General features: G+C 32.0%; 2 protein-coding genes across 2 annotated transcripts in view; one reads left to right on the top strand and one right to left on the bottom strand.

Moving 5' to 3' along the window:
* Positions 1-4,738, bottom strand: part of LOC145265593 (actin-related protein 2/3 complex subunit 1A-like) — a 47,618-nt gene extending 42,880 nt beyond the window's left edge. The window contains exon 1 of the mRNA XM_080121600.1: positions 4,545-4,738. The gene's annotated coding sequence lies outside the window, so the exon portion shown is untranslated. The remainder of the gene's footprint in view (positions 1-4,544) is intronic.
* Positions 2,059-13,094, top strand: part of LOC145265594 (protein canopy 4-like) — a 51,406-nt gene continuing 40,370 nt past the window's right edge. The window contains exon 1 of the mRNA XM_080121602.1: positions 2,059-2,148. The gene's annotated coding sequence lies outside the window, so the exon portion shown is untranslated. The remainder of the gene's footprint in view (positions 2,149-13,094) is intronic.

Raw genomic sequence — 13,094 nt, 5'->3', positions numbered from 1 at the left:
GGCAACGCCGGGTACCCCCGCTAGTGTTATATAAAGGCCAAAATTGTCGTGAGCGTTTGTGTATGTCAACGAAAGGTTTTTTGCATCAGGTTCTCGTGTCGGCTAGGTTCCGCAAGAAGTTTTCGCATAACATGCCGTCGTCTCAAGTGTTTGTCTTTTCCGTATAAATAAAGCGAAACTATTCGAACGCAAATGCTTGGTCTTCAGGCCAGGTAGTATCTGTTTTGTAACTGGTCCTTGGTTAATGTAAGGGAAACCCTTCATACTGAGACAATTACTATTTATCTGGATACTGCCAGAGTGCCCCTTTTTTAGGAGCTGGTTTTACCCCACATTAAAAATGACCTTGTGTCTAATTTGCTTTCGTGGGAGGTTTAAAAGCAACGCCATTTCTGCAAGTCATTTTTTTTGTTTTTGATTGACTATGTTAAATTTGAACGCTTTAGATTTCCAGTCACATCATGGAGTAGCAATAAGACTTCAGATTTTCTCTCTCTCTCTTTTCCACTTTCGCGTCACGGGTTCGAGCCTGCCTGCCTGCCTACTACTACTTGTTTTTTTGCTCAACACAAACCTCCAAACATCCGGGCAACGCCGGGCACCCAGGCTAGTCTATTATATAAAAGGCAAAATGTGTGTTTGTATACTTTAAAATTGGAAAGTCGCATACAACATGTACCGAGCAAAATCAGGAATGGAACATTCCTACCTACCGACGCTGTAAACAACACATATGGATCCGCTATAACGAAACACTTTGTTAAATACCAGGATTGTGCAACGAACTTCAGCATCGACTCTTACTCCGTATTGAGTCAAGTTCACTCCGTATATCATCTAAAAATAAAAATCTTGGAGACTGTTCACGTTCGCCTTAGGAAGCCTTCCCTTTGTAAGCAAAGGGACTGCTTGTTGGGTTTAAACGTGATCCTTGATCAGCCTCTAAAAATTCATCCCCATACGATTGCTCTTGTTCCCGTCTCTATAGATTTTATCATTCAGGAAAAGAAATTACTAAAAAAATAATTCCCTCGATTCCAATTTTGATGAGTCAATTGACTCATTTTGATTTTTTTTTTTTTTTCTATTTCCCTACTTTTATTTTCTAGTCACTATCCATTTTCCTTTTCCTCTTGGTCTTTTTTTTTTTTTAATATAAAATGAATTCCGAAGGAATACCTCTTCCCTTCATGATTGCCTTATATATATATATATTCAATAAAGAATTGGCTCTGTAATAATAAATACGAAATCTGTATCTGGGTAAATTTTTGTGTTTTTTTTTTTTTTGATTCAGCATTTTAAGACTTTAATTTACTGAATTATTTTTGAATTAGTTCCAGAAAACTAATATTCATTTTTCAAGGGTTTTTTAATATTTATTTATTTAAAATTTAACTGAATTTTTGGGTTTTCTTAGCAGCTGTGATAACATTATTTGGTACTTATACAAATTGACATTTATGGTGACCATTAAAAGTAAAGAAAATCCAGAAAAATCCAGTTATGGAACAAAGATAAAATATTAAAAAAAATTACGTAATTTGATCAAGTAGATTTTTGGGGTTTTTTCTATTCAAGCAAATCAAATTTTATAACCGCGCCAGTCATAGTGTTTACATTAACCATGATGAAATCCAATAAAATAAGGGGGAGACAACTCAAATTGAAGTGTTCGGGTGAAAAACAGCCTTATGTCCAATACACTTTAGTAGTAAAATCGTTAAAATAGTAAATTTTGATTTTAGTTTAAAAAAAAAAAATTTGATCGATTTATGTAATTTTTGGAATATGACATCTTTATTCTTTAACAAGTATGTACATCATACGGACTTTTCTGTATTTTCTTTTAATTGCCGCCATAAGTGTCAATCTGAATAAGCACCAATTTTTTCATCATAACTATTGGCAGATGCACCAGTCTAGATGTGGCAACAATACGCCATGTGTTTCGTAGTTTAGCTTTCCTGTCCTATTTTTTCATGTGTCGAATAATAAATGCTACTCTGACTTTTTTTTTTTTAAATGAAGCCATGACCTTATTAATATTTGCAACTGGCATTGTTCCATCCCCCATTATAATTAATGGCGGCTATCACTTGTGATGAGTCACATTGTTTTTAGGAAGACACACACACTCCTGGGTAGGTAAGTAATTGCCACGGATCAAGTTTATTGTCATAGTTGGGTGAGTGAGAGCAGAGAAAGCAAATGAAAATAGAAATAATTGTGCTCCACAAAACAAGGATCCGCTGAAAAAAAAAAAAAAAAAAAAAAAAAAGATTCTGAAGTTCCTTCCTGGCCTTTATACTAAGATATGATGAGGTATAGAACACTTGCCTTTTGTTAAAGGAGAAATTTTTATTGACTAAGGTAGTTTTAATTTTTAGTCTATTCAGCGTGTTCATTTTTTTAGCTAAATATCCCCCCCCACACACACACACACCTTGTACTACCAGATCAAGCAGTCTGAAGATACTGGCTTCCTGACTTAAACAACTGCACCAAACATTGCGGTTATTGTTTTTGTTTATTCCATTCTCTATGCAAAACTCTATCATGTTCTGCAAAGTCCAAAACAATTTCCCGTTACAAAACAACCAAACACTGTCTAAATACTTGAAAACAAAATTTTAAGCATATAACATTTTCCCCAAAAACTACATTTACTTTGACTGATTTCTCTTTAAAGTTAACGTATAACTTCACTTCCGGTTGCGTCCCCATGTTAACTTTTTCCCCTCCCCCCTAAATAATAACGCTATTATTAAAAAAAAATTACTTCTGAACATGGAATGGGAGAGGTTTCTCTTTGCCTAATCTGTACTTTCACCTAACAATTATAGGTGCTAGTGCACTAGTGCAGTGTGGGCAGTGCAGTGCACACGTATTGATCCGCACTATTTTTTTTTTTTTTTTTTTTAGATAGTATTTTCAAGCTTTAAAGTCTTATGCTTTTATTAAATTAAGGTTCAAGTACAGAATAGGTACAAAACACCCTCCCCATGTTAAGAATGGCGGTTATGGTTAACTTTCGTCACCCGTTGTTTACAAAGCCATTTGCCGGAAGTGACGTTTTATCTACGGATGATCAAAACCGTATAGAATGAACCTTTTTTTATATAAGTTTTATTCAAACAGGCTTTATGGACTTTTTTTTTTGTATTTATTAACTGTTTTATTCTTTTTATCAAACAAAAATAGAATTTTTATATTGACATATTATGGACTGTTTTTCAAACATCGAAATTTTAAAATTAGTTTTATTTAAAAAAAAAAAAAAAAAAAAAAAAGAAAGACGGTGTTTTTTTTTTAAATTAAATTCTAAACTTTATTTGAATTTTTCAACAAACTTTTACAGAGATAAAAAATAGACTTTATAGATATTAACGAAAAGTCTTTGTTTATTTTAACTCTTTAACAAATTTTTACAGACATAAAAAATAGACTTTAAAGATATTTTATAATTTATTTTAAATATATTTAATGAAAAGTCTTTGTTTATTTTAACTCTTTAACAAATTTTAAAATTTCGATGTTCGAAAAACAATCCATAATATGTCAATATAAAAATTCTATTTTTGTTTGATAAAAAGAATAAAACAGTTAATAAATACAAAAAAAAAGTCCATTAAGTTCAAATAAAAGCCTGTTTGAATAAAACTTATATAAAAAAAAAAAAAGGTTCATTCTATACGGTTTTGATCATCCGTAGATAAAACGTCACTTCCGGCAAATGGCTTTGTAAACAACGGGTGACGAAAGTTAACCATAACCAGAATGGCTTTCTAAATAACATTATTTCAGCCCGGATCAATAAGTGCACTACTGCAGTACTGCACTACTAGTGCACTGCACTGCACTAGTACCCAATTATATAATAATAATAAAGCGGAAGTGAAATCAAAACAGTAATCGTAATGATATTTCGGTGCTTATGCATGCACTTATATTACTGTGCTATTTTATTAAATAGTGTTTTCAAGTTTTACGATATCTTTTTTATTTAATTGTAGGTGAAAGTACAAAATAATTACAAAACACTCCCCATGTTAAAAATGGCTTTCGAAATAAAATTTCAGCACAGTAACGTAAGTGCATATTTGAAATTTCTTAAATTAATTAAAAAAAAAAAAAAAAAAAAAAAAAAAAACACGATAATTTATTTATTTTTTTTCAGTTTGTCAAAAAAAAAAAATAAAAAATAAAATAAATAACTAAAATTAAGTAGGACTTGCGGATGTTAATCATATAGGCAGTTACTATTTTAAATTTGGGAATATGGGATAACTCCGATATATATATATATAAAAAAATAAATTTATTTGATAATCAATTAAAATTTTTCTTTTATTTATGTTTTTACAAATTAAATTAAAACAAACAAAAAGTAGTAAACGAAATATTTTAAAACATTGTTAAACCATGATGGCGTAAAACGTCGGCCACACCCGGACTCCAAAGAATCCTGTTTCAATCCAATACTTTAAGTAAAAACTGATTATTTCTTATCATAAAATGTTTACGAATGAAAATAGATTTACCTTATGTACAGCAAAATTAAACTGTTGGACAGTGAAAATGAGAGAAATATCCGCGGACTCTGGTCAGTCAACACGAACGTTCCTCTCGGAAGCAAATGTTAATTTTTTTTTTGAAGTTCCGGAAAAAAATAAAAAAGTAATAAAAATAACCGAAATTAATGTAGCCATAGTTTCGTATTTTTATACGAAACTATGGATTTCTAAATTTATTTATTTATTTATTTATTTTTAATTTAAATTAATTAAACTAAAATTAAATATAATTAAATAAACTATATTCAAAAATTAATTTTTTTTTTTTTTTATTATAGTTAATCTAATAAAGTTGATTGGGTCGTTTAAAATATCTTCCCTATTTCTTCGAATCTTCTTTTCCGCCCACAATCATTTCCTAATTATATTTATTTTAAAATATTTGTCTCTGCGACCACTGAACAAGGTCGCGACGCTGCTGGACATGCTAATGTCTCAGCCATTATATATATATATATATGGGACGATTCCAATATTTTTCCCGATTCCGATACAATTATCGATTCCGGTACTTCTACACTTTATCGCCGAAACTGGAGACGCCATTTTATTTCACGCACCTGCAACTTATATGCTAGGGAGAAATCATTATTTTAAACTATGACAGAAGCAGAGAAGCATGATATAAATAACAAAAAAAAAAAAAAAAAAAATTAAACTGGAGAACGATTCCTTCCGGAAATAATAAATTAACCTAAAATTAACATTTATTACTTTATTTAATGTTTAAAATTATTTATTTGTTCGAGAAAAAAAAACTATTTTATAAAAATCCAATGTTGCTTTCATTACAAAATTGTTTTATTAAAATTATATTTTCTTATGCAAACTTTTCAATAACTGTTTTTACAATTATATTTTTGATAAATGTTTATACATTATACAATAAATGTTTGGTTTTCAAATGGCGCTCGCTCGGCCACTTATGAATATGTCATTTCATTTTCTGTTTTTAATAATAATAAAAAAATATGTTTCATGAAAAACTTTCCCGTTTTCATTAATTAAATCGAAACATTTCCAATTAAACAATTATTGATATATGTTCTCTTTCACTTTCTTTATTTACTTTTTTCATAGTTCTTTCCGGAAGTAATTAATATCTAGTTTAATTTTTTTGTTATTTATTTCTAACTTCGGCCATAGTTTAAAATACTGATGTCTCCCTTGGATTTGAACGACAGGTGCGCGAAATAAAATGGCGTCTCCAGTTTTTGGGCGATAAAGTGTAGAAGCACCCCGATTCTATACTAAATTCCTGATTCCAACACAATTACCGATTCCAATACAATTATTACCGAATCCGATTCTTTATAAATTTCTAGATATTTATGAAGATGTTATATATATATATAATATTAAATTATCAATCACATTACTATCTTCATAAATATCTAGAAATTTATATATATATATATATATATATATATATATATATATATATATATATATATATATATATATATATATATATATATATAAATTTCTAGATATTTATGAAGATGTTATATATATATTATATGGAAAAATGCGCGCATGAAAAGTAATATTCTTAAGATTTTATTGAACCTGGAAAAGTAAAGGACAAGAAATTCAACCTGGAAAAGTAAAGAACAAGATATTCTAGTAAAGTAAAAAATAAGAATTTTTAGACTTAAAATATTGCAGCTAAAAATAAAATTTGAATATTGATAAATATTTTATTTATTATTTGCATATGTTGTTGTTTATTGTTGAGTTAGAAAGGGTGTCAGTCGCTGGATTGAACTTTTTCCCCCTATTATTTGCATATATTTATGTAGTGAAAATTGTTTGAATAAAATTAATTCATTAGATAGTTAGTTAGTAGATGGAATTAATAATCAAATTTTATTTTTAGCTGCAATATTTTAAGTCTAAAAATTCTTATTTTTTACTTTACTAGAATATCTTGTTCTTTACTTTTCCAGGTTGAATTTCTTGTCCTTTACTTTTCCAGGTTCAATAAAATCTTAAGAATATTACTTTTCATGGGCGCATTTTTCCATATAATCCATGACTTTTCCAGGCATTGCTATTGTATTAATATATAAATTTATAATATTTATTAATGATTGTCCAAAAAAATTAGCTCTCAAAAACACATTTATGCAATATTTATCATTCAATCACATACGAGACTGCGGTTCGTGAATTCGTGATCTGTATAGAGCGTAAACTAACCAAAAAAGAAGATGGCACTTGGTGTCTTTTTAGATATTGTTGGAGCTTTTGACAACATACCCTTCAGTAGTATGTTCAAGTCGCTACGAGAACTCAATGTGTCACCAGTACTCATCCGATGGATTGAGTATATGGTGAGGCACAGAACAGTTCAAGTAGAACTACTGAGGGCAACTGTTAAAAGGGAAGTAGTTAAATGAAACCCCCAAAGTGGGATTTTATCACCTTTACTATGGAACTGTATGCTGAATCCTCTTTTAAAGGAGTTTAAAAATAGGAATATTTATGCCCAGGCTGATGCTGATGACATCGCAGTGCTGGTCGCGGGTTCAAAAGCATCATTGGTCAGACGTATTGCCAAAATGGGACTACATTTTTCATCACATGTGATGACGAAAAATTTGAGTTCATTTAAAGAATATGTATATCATAGAATTCACTAATATTTTTAATCGATAAATTCACCATTTTTTGCTATAAAATCATAAGGAGAGTTAAAAAAAAATTAGTTATTAAAAAAAGTTCGGTTTTTTATTTATAAAAAAAAAATGATACACGGGATTGAACCTAAAATCTTTCCACCAAACCCCGGTACTCTAACCGTTACGCTAACATGTCATATTGGCAAAATTGCAGTAAAAAATATTTATATACAAAAAAAGTTATGCAAAATAAAAAGCGTTAGTCACTTATGTACTTACTCTCCTGTTTGTGAACCCACATATTTTGTTGTAACTTTTTTTCTACTGAACCAATTTTCGAAATTTTTTTTTTCAAAATGTAGCTAATGAGGTGTTCTATACACCTGTGTAAGCTGTTTGAAATTTGGTTGTGAACGGAATTAGTGGTGGGGGTTTGAGTGTGTCTCGATTCATTCAATTTCGGACTTAAGCATATATTCAACCACTACCGTGGTTGAATGATATATATATATATATATATATATATATATATATATATATATATAGTAATGTGATTGATAATTTACGATTCAAATTAGAATTAAAAATTTATTTGTGCAATCAACATCCAAATGAATGCTTTGACGATAATTACGGTTTTCAAAAATCGAACAATTAAAAGATACATCTGCCTTACTTAAAGAATGCTAGGTTTATTTATGGTGTCTTTTATATATAAAAAAAACCCACCCAATACTTTTGCTGGTGAGGAGACTTCATTTCAAAAATAACTATATGTCAAAATTATTGTTCATGACTTAATGTCTATCGCAATAAAAACAGCGTTTCCGAAACGATCGTACAAATTATTGACTTTGTTGTTGTTCCTTCTTATGAAACAGATTTTTAATTTTTTAATTCTAATTTGAATTTTAAATTATCAATCACATTACTATATATTAAAGTAGCTCTAGGATATTTGCCTATCGAGCTTATTATATATCTAAATTACAACGAGCACTGTTTTTTTCTTGTATTTTAATTAAATTAGTAATTTTATTATCACATTAAAATACAATCTGCTCTTTAGACTACTGTTCTAACCCCCTTTAAATTTATATATATATATATATATATATATATATATATATATATATATATATATATATATAACTATGAAGTAGTTATTTTTCCCCAACTATCGTAAAAACATGTGTTAAATGTGAAGATATTTTCTCAAGCGTAAAAAAATACACTTGTTGGGGGGGGGGGTGATCTATAGATTTTATTTCTAATATTAACAATAAATAAATATTTATTTTCTCATCACTACTAGTAATGGAAGAATTTGCTTTTAACAAAATCAAATAAAAAAGACAATGCTTTTTTTGCATCGGAAAATAATAATTTTCCGATGCCCGATTCCAATTAATCGTCCCAACACTAATATATATATATGTATATATATAATATATATATTGAGCACTTAATAACCTTGGTAGAGAGAGCCAGCCTTTTTTGCAGCAACCCAACTCTCTTCCTAAACTTCGTCAATGATCTCCCAAATTATATTCTTATTTATACAGACGACACCACACTCTACAGCAACACTTCAAAGGCCAGAGCAATGACCAAGATCTTTTTGATTCTCTCTTTTCTGATCTTGAGCATGTGGTGCAATGGGGAAAAAGGTGGCTGGTTAATTTTAATGCAGCTAAAACCAAGCTTCTCTCATTTTATCATAATCGATCTGACCCCCATCAGGCCCCAATTGAAATAAATGGCCTTCGTTTTGAGGAAGCATCATGTCTTGACAAACTTCTGGGACTGACTTTCACTCCTGATCTGAAATGGAACACATACATCAAATCTGTTGCCAAGATTGCTGGAAAAATGGTTGGATCACTCTACCGCTCCAGTAGGTATCTCACTGCCGGTGCAATCCTCTGTCTGTATAAGAGCAAAGAATGTTCTAAAATAGAGTACTGTTGTCACATCTGGACAGGAGCTGCTCGGCGTGTCATATCCTGCCTTGACAGAGTTCAAAACTGACTCCGAAACCTAGTAGGTGATGCCCCTTTCTCTTCACTGCAACCTCTTTCCAAATGAAGAGACGTTGCGAGCATGTCTTTGCTGTATCATTATTTTCATGGCAAGTGCACGTTTGAGCTCCAATCTATAATCTCCCTTATCAAACTTTCACAAAAAACACTCGACTGGCTACAGTCACTATCAACAATTTTCCCCACTCTTTATCTGTGCTAAAATCTCAACACAGATTCCCATAAACAAAGCTTCTTTCCTAGAACTGCCCGCCTGTGGAACACTGTTCCACTGGCCTATTTCCTCGCTGACTACACTATGAGCTTCTAATTTTTGTCCATCGACGACTATTCTTATAAGCCTATGGGAAAGAAAGAATTTAATAATTGAGAAGACATCTCCAGCTATTCCGTAGTTTTCAAGTCCGATGTAAACAAGTTCTTGCTGATTCGTCCACTTAAATAATCCAATTGTACCCAAGTTACACCATTGAAGATTACTATACTACCACCTTATATTCATTAATCGTTATCCTCGAGTGGCTTTCTGGCCTCGATAAGTGGTGACTCAATTATAAAAAATAAAGTAGCAGAAACTGAATAGCTTTGTAACACTTCGTAATTTGAGAGAGAGAGAGAGAGAGAGAGAGAGAGAGAGAGAGAGAGAGAGAGAGAGTGTGTGTGTGTGTGTGTGTGTGTGTGTGTGTGATAGAGAGGTAGGAAGAGGTAGAGGACTAGGGAATTGTTTAGATTTATGACGTGTAGCGGCCGACATTTACATATTGATGCCCAAAATCAAAATGCATAAAACATGGTTGTACGTGTGTTGTTTCTGCATATTCTGAATAAAAACAAACATGAATAAAAACAAATATTAATTTTGGAACAATCAGAAAAGTTTCTGACTTTATTCAGAAATCGTTTTCTGGAGCTACCTAAATCTTTTTAAAAGGGCCAGATTTTTCTTTATGGGGGGGGGGTGATCATCAGTTTTTATAGGGATGTTCACTCCGATTTTGGGTTATACTTTAGGGTGTTTTGTAAGGAAGGAGATATTTTTATGATGAGCCGGAAGTCTGTGAAAATGATTTGCAAGTTTTATATTCAAATGTGAGAAAAACGAGAGATATTGTCATACGGTAAACAAAAAAAAAAAAAAAAAACTGGGTAAATGACATTTAAAAAATACAAATACAGAAAAAAAAACTGGCTAAATGGTATTTTGAGATGAGCCGATTTCAGAGAAATATTTTCAGTGAAAAAGTTTTAAAGTTTTCCAATTAAATGATAGAGAATAAGAGACATATTATATAATAAGTATATGAGGATGAAGGTTGTCTAAGGAGGAGATTTGTAGCAGACGAACTTGCAACAAGCACAATAGCAGGACTTAAATGTCGCAGCTCGAAATTTAAATCAACCATCTCCCTGGCTTGCCCAATCACAAGCCAGTTCTCAATCATGTGACCGAGTACAGAAAAGGTGAAATCGGCAACTCTTCCTCTTCTTTCTCCCTGGCTTTCGCTGGCAGCAGACATTCACCTGCACCTTTGGTCCCAGACTAACGTCAGTACAACAATGCCAACATGGTGACCTTCAAACTCCCACTTATTTCCACGTGCGGTACCCACACAAACTTTCTTCATCATGCCACAGAACTGGTCTCGTCAATACACTGACAGACACTTGTATACATATCACTTTATAGAACGTTTTTCACTTTATCTAATCATTCAAATTACAATGGTTTTAAAACAATTATGTTTTCTTTGTAGAATGTTGAATACAAGATGGAAAAAAAAGCAAACGTATACAATTTTCTTATTTCCATTCAAGCTAGGCCAAAAAGCTGCTGAAACAACTTGCAAGATTAATGAAGCGTTTGGCCCAAGAACTACTACTGAACGCATGGCACAATGGTGGTTTAAGAAATTTCGTAGCGGTGACGAGAGTCTTGAAAATGATGAGCATAGTGGTTGGCCATCAAATGTTGTCAAAGGCAAACCACACACAACCATTCGAGAACTTGTTTCTGAATTAGGCATAATGTATACAACGATTTTCAACCACTTCAGAGAGATTGGGAAGACAAGATTTGATAAATGGGTGCCTTACGAATTGAACAACAACCAAAAGAAACACTATTATGAAGTGACGTCATCTTCCCTTTTTTACGCTATGGCCTCGTTTTTTATAAAAGGGTTAGGGGTGGGAAAGGATGCCATAGAGGTCACAACAAAAAATACATGAAATGAACAACATTGGAAGTATGTAGATTCTGACTCCATATAATTAAAGACAGACGAATATTGAAGGTTGAGAACCGATTTTATTTACTACTAACAACTTGTATTAGAAGAGGCAAAGTGTTCGTAGGATGGAATGTGATTTAACGAAGAATGGATTGTCCGATGGAGATATTTGACAGTTTGTATTACGGTGAAATGTTCGTAGAATGTTTGCAGGTATGTACGATTTAACAAGGAATAAATGTTCGTAAAATGTTTGTAGGTATGTATGAATTGACTAGGAATGAAGGTTCGTAAAATGTTTGTAGGTATGTATGAATTTACAAGGAATGAATGTTCGTAAAATGTTTGTAGGTATGTATGAATTGACAAGGAATAAATGTTCGTAAAATGTTTGTAGGTATGTATGAATTTACAAGGAATGAATGTTCGTAAAATGTTTGTAGGTATGTATGAATTTACAAGGAATGAATGTTCGTAAAATGTTTGTAGGTATGTATGAATTGACAAGGAATAAATGTTCGTAAAATGTTTGTAGGTATGTATGAATTGACAAGGAATAAATGTTCGTAAAATGTTTGTAGGTATGTATGAATTTACAAGGAATGAATGTTCGTAAAATGTTTGTAGGTATGTATGAATTGACAAGGAATGAATGTTCGTAAAATGTTTGTAGGTATGTATGAATTGACAAGGAATGAAGGTTCGTAAAATGTTTGTAGGTATGTATGAATTGACAAGGAATGAATGTTCGTAAAATGTTTGTAGGTATGTATGAATTGACAAGGAATGAAGGTTCGTAAAATGTTTGTAGGTATGTATGAATTGACAAGGAATGAATGTTCGTAAAATGTTTGTAGGTATGTATGAATTGACAAGGAATGAAGGTTCGTAAATGTAACTTATCTTTTGGACGATGGATGTGGTAGGGGTCAGCCGGTCATCCTGCTGTCGGTGATGCGTGTCCTGGCTTGTAACTGGAAAGCGGGTGACTTCTTTCATCAGCAGCTAACATCCCGGCGTCTTCATCTTCTTTTTCCTCCTCTCTCCTCTGGTTCCCTAAAATCCCTCGTTTTATAGTGGCAAACTGGCTCCCAGCGACTGTGATATTTGAGGTGTTTATTTTAGGCGCGGAGCTCTGCCATTGGTTGATAACTATTTTGTGGTTATCTTATTTTTTTCTTCCCAAATGGAAGCGATGCGTGGAGCCATGTGCAAAAGACGATTTTTTATTTTGTCTCTCATGGTGGATACATTAACATCCGGTTCGCTGCTAATTCTCATCATGTTCCCACAACGCAACAACAAACCGTTTCTCGACTGGGTTGTGACTTGCAATGAAAGTGGTCTCAGCTCAGTGTTTAGATGCCAACGAAGCTTCATGACACTTCCCGAAGCCAGTGTTGCACCAAAAGAAGATGATGCTTACTGTTTGGTAGTCTACGACCAGTCTTTTTTTTTTTTTTTTTTTTTTTTTACACAGTGATCACCACTTATCAAGGCCCGGAAGCCACTCAGGGATAAGGGTTATTGCAAGTACATTACGTTAGTGTGGAGATTTGCTGAAGTGTTTACTTAAGGGGGTGGTTCATTAGGAATTTGTTAACATTGGACTTGAAGACA

This window comes from Euprymna scolopes, chromosome 40 (assembly GCF_053919585.1).
Source record: "Euprymna scolopes isolate OS-2025 chromosome 40, ASM5391958v1, whole genome shotgun sequence".
Taxonomy (NCBI): domain Eukaryota; kingdom Metazoa; phylum Mollusca; class Cephalopoda; order Sepiida; family Sepiolidae; genus Euprymna; species Euprymna scolopes.
The sequence above is the reverse complement of the archived record's forward strand: the minus strand, read 5'-3'. Positions and strand labels throughout refer to the sequence as shown.